Below are 18,553 nucleotides of genomic sequence, written 5' to 3'. Positions count from 1 at the left end.
ATCACCCAGCTACCCTGGGCAGTTCTCCATTTGTATGGAAACACAGGTCCTAACCAAACACGTTCCCACTCACTGCGCTGCGTATCACAGGTGCTTTCCTTTCTCTATTTATTGACTAAGCAAAGGGAAGTCCTTTGTTTAACCTGATGGTGGTTTTCTCCTTATTTGTCTTTCTGGTTGTGACTGAACACCACAACTGAGCGACTCCAAAATCTGAACGGTGCAGGCACCGACTGACTGGATTGCTTGAGAACAGAGGAAAATATGGATGGCATTGGGGCATCTGAAGTCTGGATTGCCATGGGTCTGGGTCCCTGTTGTGCCAGCCCCAGTGCCTCACTGACCATGTGGGAAGCTGGTAGATGAAGTTCAGGAATCCAGCAAAAATTAATCACTCAAAAGAACAAAGATTAGCTTACAGACAGATCAGCTCTTCAAATCGATCTGCTACGCAGTAACATGAGTGCTAGTGCCTGCCAAAGGACGAGGTCAGAGACTGAGGAGGAGGAGGGTGGGCTCGTGGCAGCCGAGATTTACGTTAGTTTAAACCGAGGAGGCACCTCACCCTCCAGAAAGCAGCCAGGGAACTGGGAGGAGGTGGTGTGGGTTGCAGCCCTGCTCCCCACCTTTGCCTCGCCTCCCTTCCTAATGGTGTTGAAATACGTTAAATCCCTGAATGAGTATCCCTGAACGTACAAAAACAAGAAATCATTTCAGGGATGGAGAGCTGATTGGCCTTTACCGTGTTATGCTCGCGTCCCTGAAATGGATACAAGTACAGTAGCCCTGGGTGCGTTCGCTGAGCTCACACAGCAGAAGCAAAGGCTTTCCCGCAGCAGAGAACTTCCCAAGCACAGCTCATCGGGAACTGCCTCCACCAAAGCACAGGGGCAAAACCCAGCGCCGGCACCGCATACATGCCACTTTGGCACAGTAGATTTGTTCGTATAACGCGAAACGAACCCAATGATATTCAAAAGTCAGTTATTTACAAAGTGAGGCATTTTTTGTGTGTTATATTCATATGTTCACTGGTATTGCACATTTGGTTGCCTTAAAATGGTCTAAAAACCTGTTTCTTCATATTCTTTTCGATACATTTTAAATGCATTTTCCCACCTTATTTTGACTGCAAACATGTGGCATTTGTCTTTTAGTAAAATCACTCCGATTATGGTATTTCCAGGATTATTTTTGGACCAACTGCTAGAAAGTTTCCAGAAGTTCAATTCCTGTGACTCAGGTGCACCCTTTTCCTCTTCTTTTTTTTTTTTTTTTTTCCCTTCAGTTTGCTGTTTGTGTTTACAAAGGTCATAGCAGCCCGATCATTGGAAATAGAAAATCTGCCTCCTTAAAATCCTGCCTGCAGCGATGTGTGCAGCTGGTGAGCAGGGAGGGGCAGAGAGTGACTGTACTAACACACGTGTGAGCAGGCGTGAACAAACACAGTCCCGATTCAGCCTACTTTGGAAGGACATAAGCTTCACTGGAGACAATCAGATGCTTAAAGTTAAGCACATACCTGAGTCTGGCGATGCCGAGTGCCGTGGGCGCTTGCAGCCTGGTTTCTGTAGTTGCGCTCATCACACGTAGGCTACAACGCAGGGCCACAGCGTGCCATTTCCACAAGTACCACCATCGTGAGCTCCTGCAAGTTCAAGAGAACCGTCACTTTCAGATTTCTCTTCTGTCTGAAAGCATCTCGGAATGCTACTGCCTAAGATAATGCTGCCATAAGCACTGTCTCAGAGGATTGAAACTGAGAGAGATTTGAGGAAAAAAAATCCCCTTATTTTCTGCTTACTTACTCCTTGCATTTATAGCTCTCTGCCTGTTATCAGATTAACTCAAAGATTCTTCCTCAATAATTTTTTCAGAGTTCAAGGAGAGCCTGAGTGACGCTCTTAGTCATATGATTTAGTTTTAGGTAGTCTTGAGAGGACTTGATCTTATTGGGATGAGAGGGAGTTGGACTTGATGATCCTTATGGGACCCTTCCAACTTGAGATGTTCTATGATCCTATTTTTTCAACATATGAGAGAGAGGAAAGCATTTTAAACCCAGGAATTATCATTGTAAAACTTCCACAAAAGAGCAAGGAGTACAGGAAAAAATAGATCCTGCATCGACCTATATTTCCTTGGCATAATGTTGACCAGGCGTCAAGTGGAAAGAAAGGAGAGGCATTACGGAACACGTTTGGTAATGAAATCAGCTGCACACATAAGTGTTTGCAGACTTGGGACCTTGCAGCTTAGCGTTCCATAACTACCAAAGTGGAGGTCTTTGGCAAAACCTCAGATTGATGTAGTTTACAGTGGGAATTTGCCCGGCATGCTTAGTTTTGGAGAACTGGATCTAGGTTTCATCATCATCGTCTTTTCACCACCTCTAGGGGCTTATACACAAAATTATTTGTTGATTTGGAAAACCTGGTCCTTTCTGCACGTATGAGTGTATAAAATTTGTCTTCTACATGGCAATGAAGAAAAAGAACACAGTTCTAAAAACTCGTAGTGTCTTTTTACTTAATGTCATTAAATTTGAGCTATTTCCCAGATGTGGTTTAGAATGTGTCGCATTTTATGTACAACACCTATTCTGATACATTTTTAAAGATAAAGAAATGTGTTCTGTGACCAAGCCAATTTATTGTAAGTCAGGCCTGGATTTGGTTCATTATCATTAAAGAATCTGCATTTTTAAGTTAACTTTGGAATAACATTGTTGATTCTGTAATGATGTAAGTATATGGTATTTGCCAAAAGCTGTATTTCATAAGGCTGGTTTAGGATACAGCCCAACTCACAAGAATCTTGATAGGAGATTATTCCTTTCAATAGCTTTCATTATTTAATTAGACACATGTGCTGATTATGAATCTAATACTATAGAGAATGAAGTCAACGTTAAAATCCCATTATTTTAAATCAGGCAGGAGCACACCCATAATGTGTAGCCAGGAAACATTTGTGCCCTTGACAACACATCTATACTGATAGCAATATGTTTCTTCACAAAAAAAAAAAAAAGGCAAAAATCAGAATGTCCTTGTACTATTATTAAAACATTACCTTTTTTATTCCTTTGGGAGCTTGTAACACTGCTGTGTAACATCCAGAGAGAAGGCACGTTTAACATACCAGCAGGGACTCAGGTGAGTTTAAAGTTTAACTTTGAGTTTGGGAACGTTTTCAAATCAAATGAAACAAGGAGTTTCTAGGTAATGCTGAGCCAAACCAAAAGTGATTACTTCAGCACTGCAATTTCATGTTTCACTTTCCTCTATCTGTTATCAAAGCGTTTTTTAACACATGGTCTCAAGGCAAAATTCAAAGTTAAAATGTGGACTTTGTAAGAACACCTTCCTGATTTCGGTCACTTTCATAGGTTTAATTTTATCTCCAAGAAGGAACAAAAGCATCCCACCAAGAACTGGGCAGCAGGAAAGAGGGGACCAGTAGGACAAAATCCATCCAGCTCAGGCTATTTAGCTGTATAATGAGTACATCAGAAGTGAGGAACTGGAAGGTGATGCTTTTTTTCCAAATTCAATGGCGGTACTGGCCCTGCCTACCTGCCCAGCCCATTGCAGAGGGCCAGAGGAGGCCCAGGCATCGTGTGTTGCTCTTCACCCGGCTTGGTGGTAGCTCCAGCCCCTCATAGATATGGTGACTGTGTCTTGCCCTCGGTTTGTCAGGGGGTGTTTTTAATAGCATGCTCATTATACAGAAATATTTTCATTTGACAGACAATTTAAATGATCCTATAAAAGCTGCAATTACCATCAGGACAAATCCAGCTCTGATTGACTCCCACGTTAGCTCCCAAAGTTTGACTCCCAACTAAGAGACAAGAAAGATTTTACCCTTTCTTTCTTCTTTCTTACATGTGCTCTTCCCCCTTATAGCTGTCTCCCATACTGCAGAACATCTCAAACTCCTCCTGTCTTAATTCTCCCCAAGAAAGCTGCTGAGAAGTGCTATTAGCTTCATTTTACTGACGAGGGACTGAGGAACAGAGAAAACCACTGTCTTGTCTAAGGTAAGACAGGAAGGAAACCTCTAGAGAAGCAGAGGGAGGAAAGTAGGTCTAATACAGAATTATCTTTCTGAATGTCCAAAATCCTAAAGGAAACATTTTTTTTGATGCCTAAACAGGTCAGGAAGGTACGCCTCCTGTGAAAATAAAATTAAAAAGACAGATTTTCAAATTGTGACTTTGAGTTAGGAAGCTAGTTCTGAAAATATTCCTTTTGCCAATGTTGTGTTGTTAATCTATGCAGTAGTAACTTATTTGCTTAGACAGCTGCTCACATAACTGTGAAATCCAGGAATTTTTGTCTGCTGCTATTTCTTGAGAAACAGGGAAGAAATCAGAGTTATTTGGTTCATCTACCTTGAGCATCCTGGTCACCAGACAACGGAGGTCACCTCGGTCACCTTGGTCAAGTCAGCTTGTGAGGTCAGATGGCCACTTTGAAGCATCCAGGTCACTTCAGCTTGTCCCCTCATTCCTCTGAGAAATAAAGGATCGGCTCTTTGAAACTCTCAGAAGTTGTGCCAAAGGCAATGCGGGAAGAGTGGACATTTGTTGGGGGTTTTCAATTTCCTCTGAATGTGCAAGCCTAGGCAGATCTTTTACTTCTTAAAGTAGTTTTCAATGCTTTTCTCAGAGCTAAAGTGTATTGCAAACATTTTGCTTGTATGTGTTAGTGCTATTTAATGACAATAATGACATAATAACTGTTAACATTATCTCAGAAGGCTGCGATGTGTCTCATTGCACACATCCTATTGGCATTAATCAGGGAAGAGGCCTAATCTCAACCCAAACATGTCCGGGGAGTGGCTGGGGTGGAGCTGTGGCTGGAGATAAAAAGGAAAGGCTGCTTCTTTCTAGGAAGGAAAGGAAGGTCTCCAGCCCCACCACCCTGCTGTGGGGTGAGCTCTGGGTCAGGGGTGGGTTCTCCTCTGCTCCCCACCTCTCCCCTCACCTGGGCAAGAGCCAGTTCACTTCACATGCCTTTTGGGATGCCCAAGGTAGGGACCTTGTCAGTCTGGTGTCCTTTTGTAGTAAACAGCAGCACAGAGAAAAATGCTGGAGAATGTGATTCACTGCATCTAAAATACGAATCACTGTTTTTCTACATACACTACATACAAGATACAGGACATCTAATGCTTCCTATCTGGGTCTCAGTTACAGATGGGTAGTCAGACAAGAAGAACCAACCTTCCCTGTGTGCTACCAGAGAAGCACTGAGGCAAATGCAAGAGTCAGAAGTTTGAAAACCAATTAATTTAGATCAAGTCTCAGTGGAAATATTCCAGCTAAGTTTTGTTATCTCCGGTGTTGTCCAAGGGATTCTGAAGCAGGTCATTTTTGTTTTGAAGGAGAAAGCAGACAAAACCCACAGATGAAAACATAAAACCCCAACACTTACACAGCTCCCAAATTTCTCCTAAATTTCTTGGCTCAAGACTGCTGATGTTTTTTCTCATTATTAAAGGTAACATTAGAGCTCACTGTGGAGTTGTCACTCTTTTTTAGAGCTCACTGTGGAGTTATGTCTCTTTTTTTTTAAGACTAAAGAGGCAGCAAAGTATACAGGGATAAATTCACTAGTTGTGATAATTAACAGTTTCATTAAAGTTTCATTAAAGGCATGGCTAATGAGATAAACTTGGACTACCGATCTACTTCTGCCACCGTAGTTTTGGAGGTAGTTCTTAAATAGACACCAAGAGATGGCAGAGATTTTGGCGCATGGACCATGTTGTTCCTTCCGCTGTTGATATCCTGGCACTTCCAACAGTCTGATCAACATTTACTTTACGTGGAGCAGGTTGCCATTTCTAAATTTGAACATTTCCAATAAGGGATTTCCTAATCAAACCTTTATGTTTTCTCACCAGTTTGAGTGTAAACCTCACATGCCTCTCTCCTGGGTGGGAAGCAGCCTCCATGCCTTTTGCAGGGACTCAGAGCTGGTTCTGCCTGTCCTGATACCCCTGCCTGGTCTTAGAGCTGAGCACCACTGCTCTGAGTACCTACGGGTGGGTTTGAAAGGCTGCAGAGATCTCGCTCAGACAGAACCTGTGATTTAGAGACAGGACAGGTGTGAGCATCTGGAGGTAGGTCTGAGGTGGCGATGTGCCTTGGGCTTGCAGAAGGACAAAGCTTTGAGGAAGGCTGAAAGCTGTGCCTTAACTGGATTTGACCTGAGCTGCTGGAGATGGGAGATGTTCACAGAGAAGCTAAAAGGCTGACTTGGACAGAGGGGTGAGGTGTGTCTTGGGGATGGAGAGACTCATTTTAGAAGTCTGCATGTTTCCTGAAATAGCTGATGGTATCAATTATACCTCCGTGTATTGTGGCCTGAGCACGCATCTCACATGCAGATGCCTGCCAGTAGGCATCTCCAGGCAGGTGCCTTCATCACCGAGCTGAGCTCTACCTGCAGAATCTGGAACAGCAAGAGAACTGAGACAACAGCTGAGATGTTACATGAGGGTGGGATTATGCCAGAAGAGAAACCAGAGAAGGGGATTAAGAGGCAGAGCCATGTGGAGAGCTGGAAAGGGAAAGAGGAGAAGATCACACCAAGGAGTGGTCGGAAGAGAGAAAGAGGTACAATCACAGGTGTGAGTTTTCAAGAAGAGCACCATAGCTGCCATGGAGCCTAGCTAGTAATTTTGGAAGGAGATGACAGGTCGAGCTAGCCGATGGTGCAGTTCTTGCTCCAAGAGGTGGTTAGGAAATCCCAGCACCAACTTTGCTGAGAACAACTCCATATGTGTATTCATGGCCCCACATCCCTGGCGTTTATTGAAGGGCTTGCTAGAATAAGGGAGGAAAGATGACATTGGATGTAAAAAAGTTTGCAATTGATGTACTGTGTTTAAAGAAGATTACATTAATTAATCATCCTCCTGGGAGTCCGACAGATCCTGACGGATGCGATCTATCCAATTGCATTAATCTTCTCAATGTGACGGCAACTCTGCGTGGGCCACCCGGCTCCGCCTCGGCACAGAGCCAGCAGCCAGGGTGATGGCCACAACCCCAGCCCTTGGGATGGAGCAAAACAGCCCGGGAGCAGCCTTACAGCGGGTGCGAAGGCAACGGCAGCCAGGGAATTCAAATGAAACCACTTGTTAGATTCTGCATGACCTTTTCCTTCATTTGCTATAGGGATGTTGTGTTGCCTTGGGAAGACTAGAATAGGACAAGGGTATCTCTCCCTTTCCATGTTCTTAATGATTCTGCATTCTTACTATTCTAAAAAATATAATGCAGATATTTTTTTCATGAACATAGGGTCATATTTTGTATTCCACTTTCAAAACAAGGAGCTTTTTATTAAAGAGATCTGATATAAGCTAACAGGGGCCTGACGTTCAGTATTTTTGCAAAATACAAAGTCGGGAATGATCAGGCTTTCTAAGTAAAACTGAAATAGCGAGAAATCACCATTAATTTTTTATTTTACTTTTTCTACGGTAATTGAAAGTAGGTTTTGAGGACTGGACGATTTCAGGGTATGATGTTCTGATTCCTCTGCGGGATAGGATCGTGTATGAATTCAGCAGGCGCCGCAGCACTGAGCACCCAGGAACATGACAAATGCCTCTCAGGAAGCCGGATCCCATCTTTACACAACAATTTCTGCCTTTTTTTTAGGCAAATAATTTTTCATTGTCTCTTTTGGAAATGAAGGAGATGTCTCAAATACTAACCCAAATTTTTCAAAACTGAGGTGATAAACATCACAATGACATTTAGATATTTTAAAAGAAAATTAATGTTTCAGGGTGTGATACTAAGAAAACTATGACACTGCCACCTCGTGGATTCTGAGATAATATCTAGATCATATTTTACCGTCATTATTTACATAGTGGCATAAACGTGTGTCACACTTCATGGCCAAATAGTAGCTCATTTCTTACCCACAGAATTTTGCAATGCAGCATCCAGATTGTTGCAAATATTCAGGCTTCTAATGACATACTTTAACATCATACTATGATTTATGTAAGCAACTGCATAAGTGAAGTTCCTAACACTTTCTTTCTGCTTGAAAGTCAGGAGGCATATCCTCACATAAGCCATGCTTTAAAGGCAATAATAGTCTAAACTTGCCACTTACTCGGTTCCTCTATACTACCCGCAAAAGCTCACGCTATGTTGAAATGTAGTGATTCTTGCTAATTTGTGCCTGAGAATAATTTTTTCTAAAAATTGTTGAAGGCTGCTAATAGAAGGAATGAAAGACTTCTCCATGTGTAATTGTTCATTGTAATATAAACTGAATTTCATAATTCACCTCTGAGAAAGCCCGGGGTATGTGCATCTGAGGAATCCTTTCACCTCTGGTATTCTGGTGTATACATAACATGCACTGAGAAGTGCTCTATTCTACTGGACCCAATGAATCAAGAAAAAGGGAAAAAAGCAAAGGAATGTCTTTTTTTTTTTCTGAAGGATCTGAACCATTACTCCAGCATATCACCAGGGACTGCCTAATGAATCAAGGCATGAAAAAAAAATACATATTATGGCAACGTCAGTGCTGTCCTTACTTTTTGAGTTTACCAAGAACTGCCCCAGGATGCCCAAATCCCGTATGTGTGGGAGCCAATGTCTGAAGCAGAGCTTCTTGTAAAACATTGCTGCGGCTTCACGTGCGGCATGAATCCATTCTAAGACCAAACTATTGCCAGCTGCAATAAACCAGTGCTATCAATATTTGTACCAAGACAGCTCATCCCTTTAGGAGAATGAAAAATAGCACTTCACTTCTGCGTATTTAAAAGTCAGCTATGAAAACATTTGTGAAAGAAGAGGTGTGCTGTACAACGACAAAACAGAAGCTAGGGGAAGGGTGTTAAACCCTTTAAATAAACAATACCTGAAGACTGCTTTAGTAGAAAAAATGGGAAAACAGACACCATCACTGGCAAAAAATCCATTATGGTTCGTATTTAAGGCTAGACAGTGATTCATACTGTTTCACTAGACTCAGCATGCTGCAAAAGGCACTTGAAATAATTAACACTTAAAATTAAACTCCTTAGATTTCGCATCATCAAACATTTAACTTTCTGTAATTCCCTCTGCAGCTGTGATTTATTTGCATTTATTATTTTCTCTATTTACCACTTCTCAGTTGCTTTTTAAGTTGCTCATACTTCCTCCTTCTGTAAGTCTGAACACTGGCTTATTGTTTTGGTTTTAGCTCTTGCGTCTTACTCATACTCACACTTCTGCTGGCTAGTTAAAAAAGGGCATTGCATCAAATATGGTCCTCAAATTGCTGAAAGGAGTTTTCTGTTTGTTTATTTTAATCATTGCTTTCGCCTTACTTGGTATTCGTAACATGCTTACTCATTACTGCAGTTTGATTGTTTAATATTGGCAAGAATATCACTAAATATATTTTTCCTATTCCTCTCACAAAAAAATTATTCATTTTGTTTTGATAAGGTTTAAGAAAGAACACATGTGAAGAGGAAGCCTCATTGTGTCCCAAAGCTTGTATCAAGAAATATGGATCAGAGTCCTCAATATGACAAAGTTAGTGAATTGGTGGAGACAAAAGCCCGATAGATAACTTGAGAAGAACGGACCTGGGAAATATTAGAAAATTCACCAGCTTTGAGAAAATGCACTTTGAAGGTATGGTTACACTGGGAAACTTCAGAAAGTATTTATAACCACAGCAATGAAGGAGAGATCCAGGGAGAGACACCAACTACATAAGTATATAAAAATTGCTATATTGGATCAGGACAAAGGTCCAAAAACCCCATGAAACTGCTGACAGTCGCCCACAGCATGTGTTTGGGGTCGAACACCAAAAGCAAGGTAAACATACAGGGATGTTTTCCCCAGTTTTCCTGCCCAGTTTCCAACAGTCTGTGGCTGGAGGACATCCTGAGCCAGCTGCTGATCCCTCAGGTTTGTACTTTGTACTTGTACACGTTTGTACGTTTTGTTTCTGCCCTTCAGTGTCCTCTGCCAATGAGTTCCACTGTTTAACTGGAATCTGCGTGTGAAAAAAGCCTCCAACACTTCCTCCTGTGCATTGTCACCCCTCTGCCTTGTCATTTTGTTGGATCTCTTCTCCCGTATCTTTAGAAATACTGAATATTTTTCCATGCTTTTTTTTTTCTCCATGATACTTTAATTTCTTTGTACCTTTTACATTTCCCCTCATTGTCACTTTTCCAAGCTGGCAAATCCTAATAAATTTAGTGTCTTTTCTGAACACTCTCCATGTCACTGTATTCAACCCCTTTGTTTTTTTAGTTCCACCATGTTTTAATGTCAGTCCCAGAAGCCCATGAAAACAAATCTTTTCCAAACCAATAAACTTTCCTTAATAATAATATAACGTTTCAGATTTTGAGAGTATACAGGTTTCTTTTGGAGTACGTTTTCATTCAAAGTTAGCCTGAGAGTTCATCACTCAGGTCTCAGAAGCCAAATTAATGCGAGCTGGGTGTGAACTGCACACCCACAGGTGCACAATCGTTGTTTTTGCAATTTATTGCATGTATCTGGCTGTGTAATTCCTAGCCCTTGTGCTTTCTTGGTCAATTTGGGGAGAATCTGTTTATCCCTCAAGGGAAATTATGGGAAAGTACTGGCAGACTATCAGCTTTCGAAGGAGTTAGTCAGCATCCTCGCTGCAAAACACCAGCTGAAAAAGAAAAGGGTCTAACTGTAGTCTGCAGTGGGATAATGTACTTGCTCTCAGGGTACTTCCAAAGGAGGGTAACATTTTTTTTGTGTGTGTAGGTGGACTTTAAGGTTAAAATTTGAATAAAAGCTTTGCTTTATACTGCTGTGTCTTCACAGGCTATTCTGGTGAAGATTTTTACTAACCTGAAAACGCTGCCATTGTTACCCTTCCTGTGCTTGGTATTTGTTGAAATCGTTATAGGGAGAAAACTACCCAGAGCATGCTTGGATTAAAACCTAGAGTAGAGACAAAAGGTGCAGGGGGCTTGGAAGAAGCCAAGTGCTTGGATGTGCCTGCTGTTGATGCCCACCAGAGCTGTTAAGCTGACATAGGCCCCCGGATTTCATTGATGAGCTGCTTTTCACAGAGCTCATCACCTCAGAATTCAAAACATAAAGCTCAAGCTCCTGTAATTGCTGAAAATGAGATTCACCTCACCTAATTTTGAGAGTGTGAAAGCCTGGCCTGTAATGTAAACTAGTCAAATCCTATCTGTAGTCAATGAAGAGACATGGACGCATCTGGAGAGTGGCCACTCTGCCTATTTCAGACTTCACTTTTAGCATGCCCTCAGCAGCCCGGACAACAGCTGTAGAGCTGACTTCTCAGAAGGTTAGCATGGATGCTAGGTGAATCCCACCCTGAGAGCTGTCGTGGACTGGTACTCAGATGGAAAACCAACTTACCTGTAAAGGGGACAAGACTACAGCAAATGAGAAACCTAAGGGCAAACCTTACACATCACCTAGATGGTCCCGTTCTTCTCCTGAAGGCAGCTGGAGTCAGCTCCTAACTGCACTGCTCACTTCAATTGCAAAGTCTAGGAGCGGGAGGATGGTTATAACTCAAAGTCTTAAAAAGGTACAGCCCAGAAGATGGAAATGAAAAAGATAAGTCAACAGGTACTCCCAAAGAACAGATACCAGACACTGTACATTGCTGTCTTGCAGCTTCAGCTTTCCGTTGGCATTTCTCAGAACTGGTACGTGTTTATTTCCCGGCAGCTCTGTGGGTGGACGTGTGGACTCAGCTCTTGTGTGGCTGAGTTCAGAGGCAGGATGAAGTGAGGCGCCACTAGCAGCATCCTCGGAAGGCTCCAACTCTTCACCTTCACTACCTTCCCCCAGGTGCACACCTTACCTCTCTGCGAACAGGTTTGGTCCAGGGTGTTTAGAGGCTGGACGGTTGTTCTGCAAGGCGAGGCTTCCCCATAAATCATAGAATCATAGAATCGTCTGGGTTGGAAGGGACCTTTAAGGTCATCGAGTCCAGGCATCGACCAAATGAAACAGTCTGTGGGGCTAACTTCTCCTTAGGGCAGTGGCTTTTGTCTCAAGGCTGACTCCCAGCACTGCAAGGTAGAAACACACTGGTTAATGCAACACTTCACATAAACTGGAGAAACTCTACCATAATAATTCAGAGAGTGGAAAGATACTACAAAAGTCTGTTTGGAGGCAAGATGACACCATAAATTTCAGAAAGAACTTTATGGGGCAAAAATACAGAAAGAAACTAAGAAAATACATAAAACACTGCAGGCAAAAGTGAATGCCAAACCAAACTGTAATAACTGTGAGAATATTTTGAATCTTACAAATGTAATTAACTATTTGAAGAGGCACAATGTATTTGATAAAAGCAGTGAGGGCCTATATGATTAGGCAAACTTAAAACTAGTTTGTTGTAGACTTTGATAACAAAAATTTTCCTAGTAGAGACCTGGGCTTTAAAACAGTATTTTGGAGAAATCCGAGAGCTGGAAATCATATTGGAAGAGATTTCATCATCTTGCTTCATGGAAGTCAGCTTCATGTTTTTTGTTATACTTTGCATTTCAGAAAGGAAAGTTTGTGAATTTGAATAAATAGAATCTTATTTAAAAGTGAGTTTTGAAGAAAGATTTAGAAATTTTTTGGGACTTACCTTTTCGTATAGAAACGTTTTCTGGAGGAAAATACACTATCTCCAAGTAAACTTCCCCAATTTCTTAAGAAGAATATTGTTTTCTGCAAGGATGATGCAAATATTACAATGATGGATACCTTCAGCTTATCACTGCTCATTTTTTAATTAGCCCAAATGTTAGTTGATTTTTTATTACTTGAAATAAACATTGCAGTTTAACAACAGGAGTGATTACTGTCATCTCAAGTCTGATCTTGCCATTTTGATGTTCTGTTTTAGGAAGAAGTTCCAGGTAATAATTATGCATTTATAACTGACACCTTCCGTGATACATTCTAACTTGTGCTCCAGAAAACACAGGAGAACACACACAAAAATGAACTACTCAGTACAAGTTGTAAGGGTCCATAATCTACAACGCCAAGACACAGAACTACCTGCAGGTCTTCTCCTTCAAGGCACTTGTATGAAGGGACACCACTATACTCACCACTGAATCTGATCTTTTCTTTACCACAGGAAACACATCCCATTTTAAAAAGAACCTCTTTTTTTCTAAGTTCCTCTGAAGCAGCACCAAGAGGTCTATAGACAGGTATTCCATAAAAAGGCTTATTGAGGCTGTTGTAAGACTAGACGGGATTGGGACTAGAAGGATTGTCATCAGCACATTTACATGCCAGTGCCTCTTTATTTGAAATTACCTTTATACTTAGTATAAGTATATATTTATATATATATATATATATATATATTTATACGCACTTTGTTTCCTAATGAAGGGAATGGTATTCAGTAGATGGCTGCTTAAATAATCTGGCTTTGAATGTGAAGACTAGAGAACCTCTTCTGTTATATAGGTACATAATGTCACCCTGCCATTATTATTTGTTGGCTTTCTGTATAGCTAAAGTTCTGATTAAGTTTCAGCTGTAAGGATGCAATTAAGTTCATGGATGAGACTTTCTCTGCTACTGGCTGTCCTGTCTTGCTTTTCACAGAAGCGGTCCTCTTGTTACTTTTAGAAATACGGGAGACGAACACATGTTATTTCAGGCAGTCATAGCATAACAAGTTAAGAGATTTGAGTTATTTATAGTCTTGAAACAGGGAGCGGTTGTTTAAAATTTTACTCCCCGAAGCAATGTCACTGTAAGTCTGAATTTTTCTTTCTTTCTGAAGAACATAATTACATTCTCCCTAATGCTGCTGCACTGATGAACTGCAGTGCTCTGACAGAGGAACTATTTCTCAGAGCAAAAGTACGGCCCCTCTGCAACTGCTCAAGTGAGATGTGAGTAGGTACAAGGTGTGACAGTGTTTCTGTGGCCTGAACATGTTCACTCGAAACTGGGCTAAGGCTCTTGAAATGGTTTCAGAAGACAGAAGTTGATGGATGGTTATACCCAGGACTGAACCTCTTCTTCATGTTTTACACAACACAACTTAATGATCGGTGTTCTTCATGGCAATAAGGAACTGCTTCATATGAGCTTCATTATGAACTGTAAAATTGCCAGGGCCTCAAGTATTTTGGCCTGTTTTAGTCCATGCTATGCTGTTGCCAGTAGCACAACTAAGCTAAAACTAGCTCGGAGACATCTCTCAGGACTGGAAACACTCACGGTGAGTATGGTGGAGATGTATCCTGTGATTGTAGCGGCCCCATGACATTCAGAATTCAAATCTCCTTTCTCAGGATGTTTTTTTAGCTTGATCACATGCAAATCCAAGGATTTTTAGAAGGGCAGCACAGTTTGGTTTCATACTGTGAAAGTAAAAATATACATTTCTGTGTCATATCCATCATAACACGATCCTTTGTTCTTTTTGGTGTAGCTCTGCTTTAGAAAATTCTTGAGGGAAAGGGTAGGACAATAATCTAAAAGGAGACAGATTGTAGATAATCCTTCAGAGACCTAGCCAGTACTGTACGCTCACTTTCCAAATTGTCCCATCCCTGACCGCCAGGATTATTGCCCTCTCCTCTGAAATTCTGCAATGCACCCAAGCCACGCATGCTCACTGCTTCCCTAATTTCTGGGAGTAAGGAATGGAGGGTGGAGATGGTGGGGCCATTGCACCCACTCTTCAGCTCTTCAGAAGTGGCCAGCACACCTGGCTAGTGGCGTTGCACACCACTGGTGCATCTCCATGCAGAAGTGAGTTGACTACCTTCTTTGAGATGGTTTGACTTTTCTACTATGACCTCTCCCTACAATGCACACAAATGGCAGGGTTTTTTTTTTATTCTATTTTTTTTTGTAGGACATGCATTATATCCAAGAGGTATTAGCTTGATTTCAGAAATGAAAACACAAATTGTACTGCTGTAGATCTTACTGTTTATGTGATAAAAACACCCCAAATGTGCTGAAATGAAATCAAACGGAAGAATGCAGACGTTCAACAGTATGTAGGGAAACTATAGACTACTTGGAGTTTACATTCTGAAGCTGGGAGTCAGCTTGAAAATGAATAAAACAATATCATGACATATTCCTGTTGATTCCAGTCAAGATAATTTCTTGTGCCTGTCCATAGTCTATTTTAAAATGTACCTGTATTTTTTCTCTACCACCAGCTTTATTCAAATGTAAATCTATTGACTTTAGCAGAGTTCTGATATTTATCTCATTTCCTCAGTGTATTTTCCAGTCTTACGCGTGACTTTTCTCTCCTGAAAAACCCAAGGAAGAAAAACCCACCAAGGTCTATTATATGCAAACTGAAACTCAGCATCTGCAAATTGTTGGAGCCTGAGGGGGTATTACAGGGTGCTGACCCTGTTTTAATAGTCTTCCATAGGCCTCTAAGGTTAGCTTGCTGTCAGATAGAGTACTGGGGTGCGTGGACCTATCCATCTGACATGGTACAGTCTTTATTATATTCTTCTGATTGCTACTCTACTGTTAAGCTATTAAATTAGGGACATTATTATGAGTAATTATTAGTAGTTAGTAATTATTATTACTCTACTGTTAAATTATTAAATTAGGGACACTAATTTTGTAAGCTAATTTTAGAGTTTGAAAATACTAACGTGAATAAAACCTCCTAGCATAATTAATAATTATGGGGTTTTTTCCCAGTAAGACACCAATGACCAAAATAGAAAAAAACCCCACCGGAATCCCTTCCTCTTTACTCTGCAATGATATATGGCTAAACACAAGAAAGAGAAATGGTCGGTCTTTTTACATGTGACAAGAGAGAGTCCCTGCTGGATTTATCACAGCCATACTCCTTTGACGAGCCAGAAATCATGGAGACATCCTAGGGAAGAATTTTTGTTTCTAGAGAAAATGGTTAAGGTCACTGGGAAAACAAAGAAGAAAGCCTGTATTCATGCTGCTGCTGCTAGAGCCTCGGATTAACATTTGGGGCTTTAATTTGAGCAGTGTCAAATACCATAGTGCTTAGAAGCAGAAGTACAAATATTTGCACTTAGAATTAAGGCTTTTATTCTTTTACCAAAGCGTATGCGCTTGTCCGTTTTTATATATAGAATCACCATGTGAGATAAACTTGGCAGCCCAGGATGTTAAAAGATGGGAAGGTACCACGTCCAGGGTACTACCCTGTGGGCCTGGAAACCTTGGCTAAGTTAGGAGCTGGGGTACCCCCATCTTGTTTCTCATAACCAATCTGGAGAGCTTTCCTTCTCTTTCTGTTCGGTAACTTGTCCGTCTGGGGACTCACCTTGAGGTGAGGGGGATCAGCACTCAGATCCTTCCACCGCCTGGTGGGATGGGATTCCAGACCTCTCATTTCCAAGGTGTTTCTTGCCATTTTCTCTTGTGCTTCTGTTTGGCGTTGCATAAATACTGAGCACTGTAAGAGCATTGATTAGAGCTTTCACATAGGTGGTAAGAGGCAGTCTCTGCCTCCTCTGAATATTTTATGTGTGTGATCAGAAGCACCCTCAGCTGGGAATAACCGAGAGCGACTTTATTTAGATGACCCAGCAGTCCAGTTGAAAGAGTTGGAAGGTCAGAGGCTGTCACTGCTGGAGATGCTGGTGGCACTGGACCATTGATGTGGGTGCACATGGTTTTCTTGCAGTTCTTGAGTTGACAGGAAAACAACTCTGCCATCCCAAATAGGTGCAAATGGATACTTAATCAGAACATTAATTGGGATACCGGCATCTTCATCACAGTATGGTTTCTATGCGATTAAAAGCATTCCTAGTTATCAAGTCAGTTCTCAAAGGATAAGCAAGGACCACAATATTGTGGTGGTAGGTACGGAGCAGTGCTACTAGGATTGAAATGGAAGATGAGTGTTTAAACAGTTCAGTGTTGCCAAAATGTAGGTTGTTCTGGTATACTCATCTGTAGAAATGTAGAAAGTCAGGAGTGGGGGTTTTTTCTGTGTCTCTAGTGTTAAATGGAGGTTTGAAGGACGTTCATTTGGGACTTAAGGAGCCAGTTAGGAAACTCAATCGCTCAGAGAGTAACTGGAGGTAAACAGCTTTCCCACACAGCAGGAATCAGATTAAGCCCCCGGTTGCTTGGACTATGTGCACCCCTGTTTCACATAACGCAAAGCATCCTTGCAAGTGTACCCCTTCAGTTGTGGGCACCAAATGATGTAGCATAGCTGTCTGACAGCCTGCTTGGCTTTTAGCTGTGTTTCTAAGCCTACAAGGCAAATTTGGCCAGCACAGTGGAAGAGCAGCTACACCCAAGTAAACAGCCTGATTCAGAGTTTCTTTCCTTTGCCTGATGAAATGTGCATAGGAGGCACTCGGCAACCCCCAGTTTGGAGAGCACAGGATTCGCGAACAGCAGCCTACTGCAGAAATACACTGTTCTGGTGAGGAAGCCTTTTTTCATCCAAGCTGTAATGATCTTTACCAAAGCATGATGTTTGTCCACCCTTTCTGGGCTGGCAGGGCTGGCACTCCTGGTTTCCAGAGCTGTTCCAAGGAGTAGCTCTCTCATCACCCCAATGGCTGTGGCTTCTCCCAGACCCCATGGATTATCCAGGGTACACAGCACAACAGGGTCTCCTGGGGAACGTCCTGCGAACTGCCCCCCGTTGACACCGGCCCGTGCTGAGGTTACTTCTGCAGAACAATAGGCTGAGCCGTATTTCACTGTCAGCGCGGTGACAAATGGTGGCCCGCTGAGACTCCGAGACGTATGTAACTTGGCTGGCAATCAATGGCAAAGGTCGCGAGTTGTCGTCTTACATCTTAAAGCTCAATGAGACGGTTTTGTGCCGTATTAGTCTCCATGTATTAAGTTTCAGCAAAGAGGGGGCAGGGGAGGAGGAAAGAGATTTTTATCCGGAGTTAGGTGATGTTAAATGTTCTGAATAATTAGATAAGATTGTGTGTGTCAAACTCCGTAAAGAACAGATCATGTTTTCTGATAAAGTGTCTCTGATTCCCTCTGCCTCCCTGCCCTCAGTACGTACATGCACGCACGCACACACACGCACTTTTTAAGTGGTTTCAGGGCTCATTAAATAAGCCAGGCTGATAGTTCTAGAAAATGTTATTCTTTCTCAACGGGGCAATGAATCCATGCTCTGCACATTTTTGGAAGTCTCAAAAAGTAGCCAAAGTAGGTGAAAATTCACTTTCCATGGCTGATCTTTCTATTCTCAGTGTGGAGCTTTTAAAGCCTGACTAAGCACCCATTGCCTGGGCAGTGTCCCAGAGCTTACACCACACCGACTGCTGCTTCAGCTCAGTTTGCTTTCCAAACTCCTATTGAATTTCCAAAGAGGTGTGCAAAGCTTACCAGGAATAGGCGTATAAGGATATCCACAATGTACCCCTGGCCCCAATTTGAAAGGAGCCTTGACCAAATCTGAGCCATGCTGGAAAAACCTGATGCGAAGATATGACCATGCGGGGGTGTCCCCATGGGCTGCAG

This window comes from Chroicocephalus ridibundus, chromosome 1 (genome assembly GCF_963924245.1).
Source record: "Chroicocephalus ridibundus chromosome 1, bChrRid1.1, whole genome shotgun sequence".
Classification (NCBI taxonomy): domain Eukaryota; kingdom Metazoa; phylum Chordata; class Aves; order Charadriiformes; family Laridae; genus Chroicocephalus; species Chroicocephalus ridibundus.
This window is presented reverse-complemented; position numbering follows the sequence as displayed.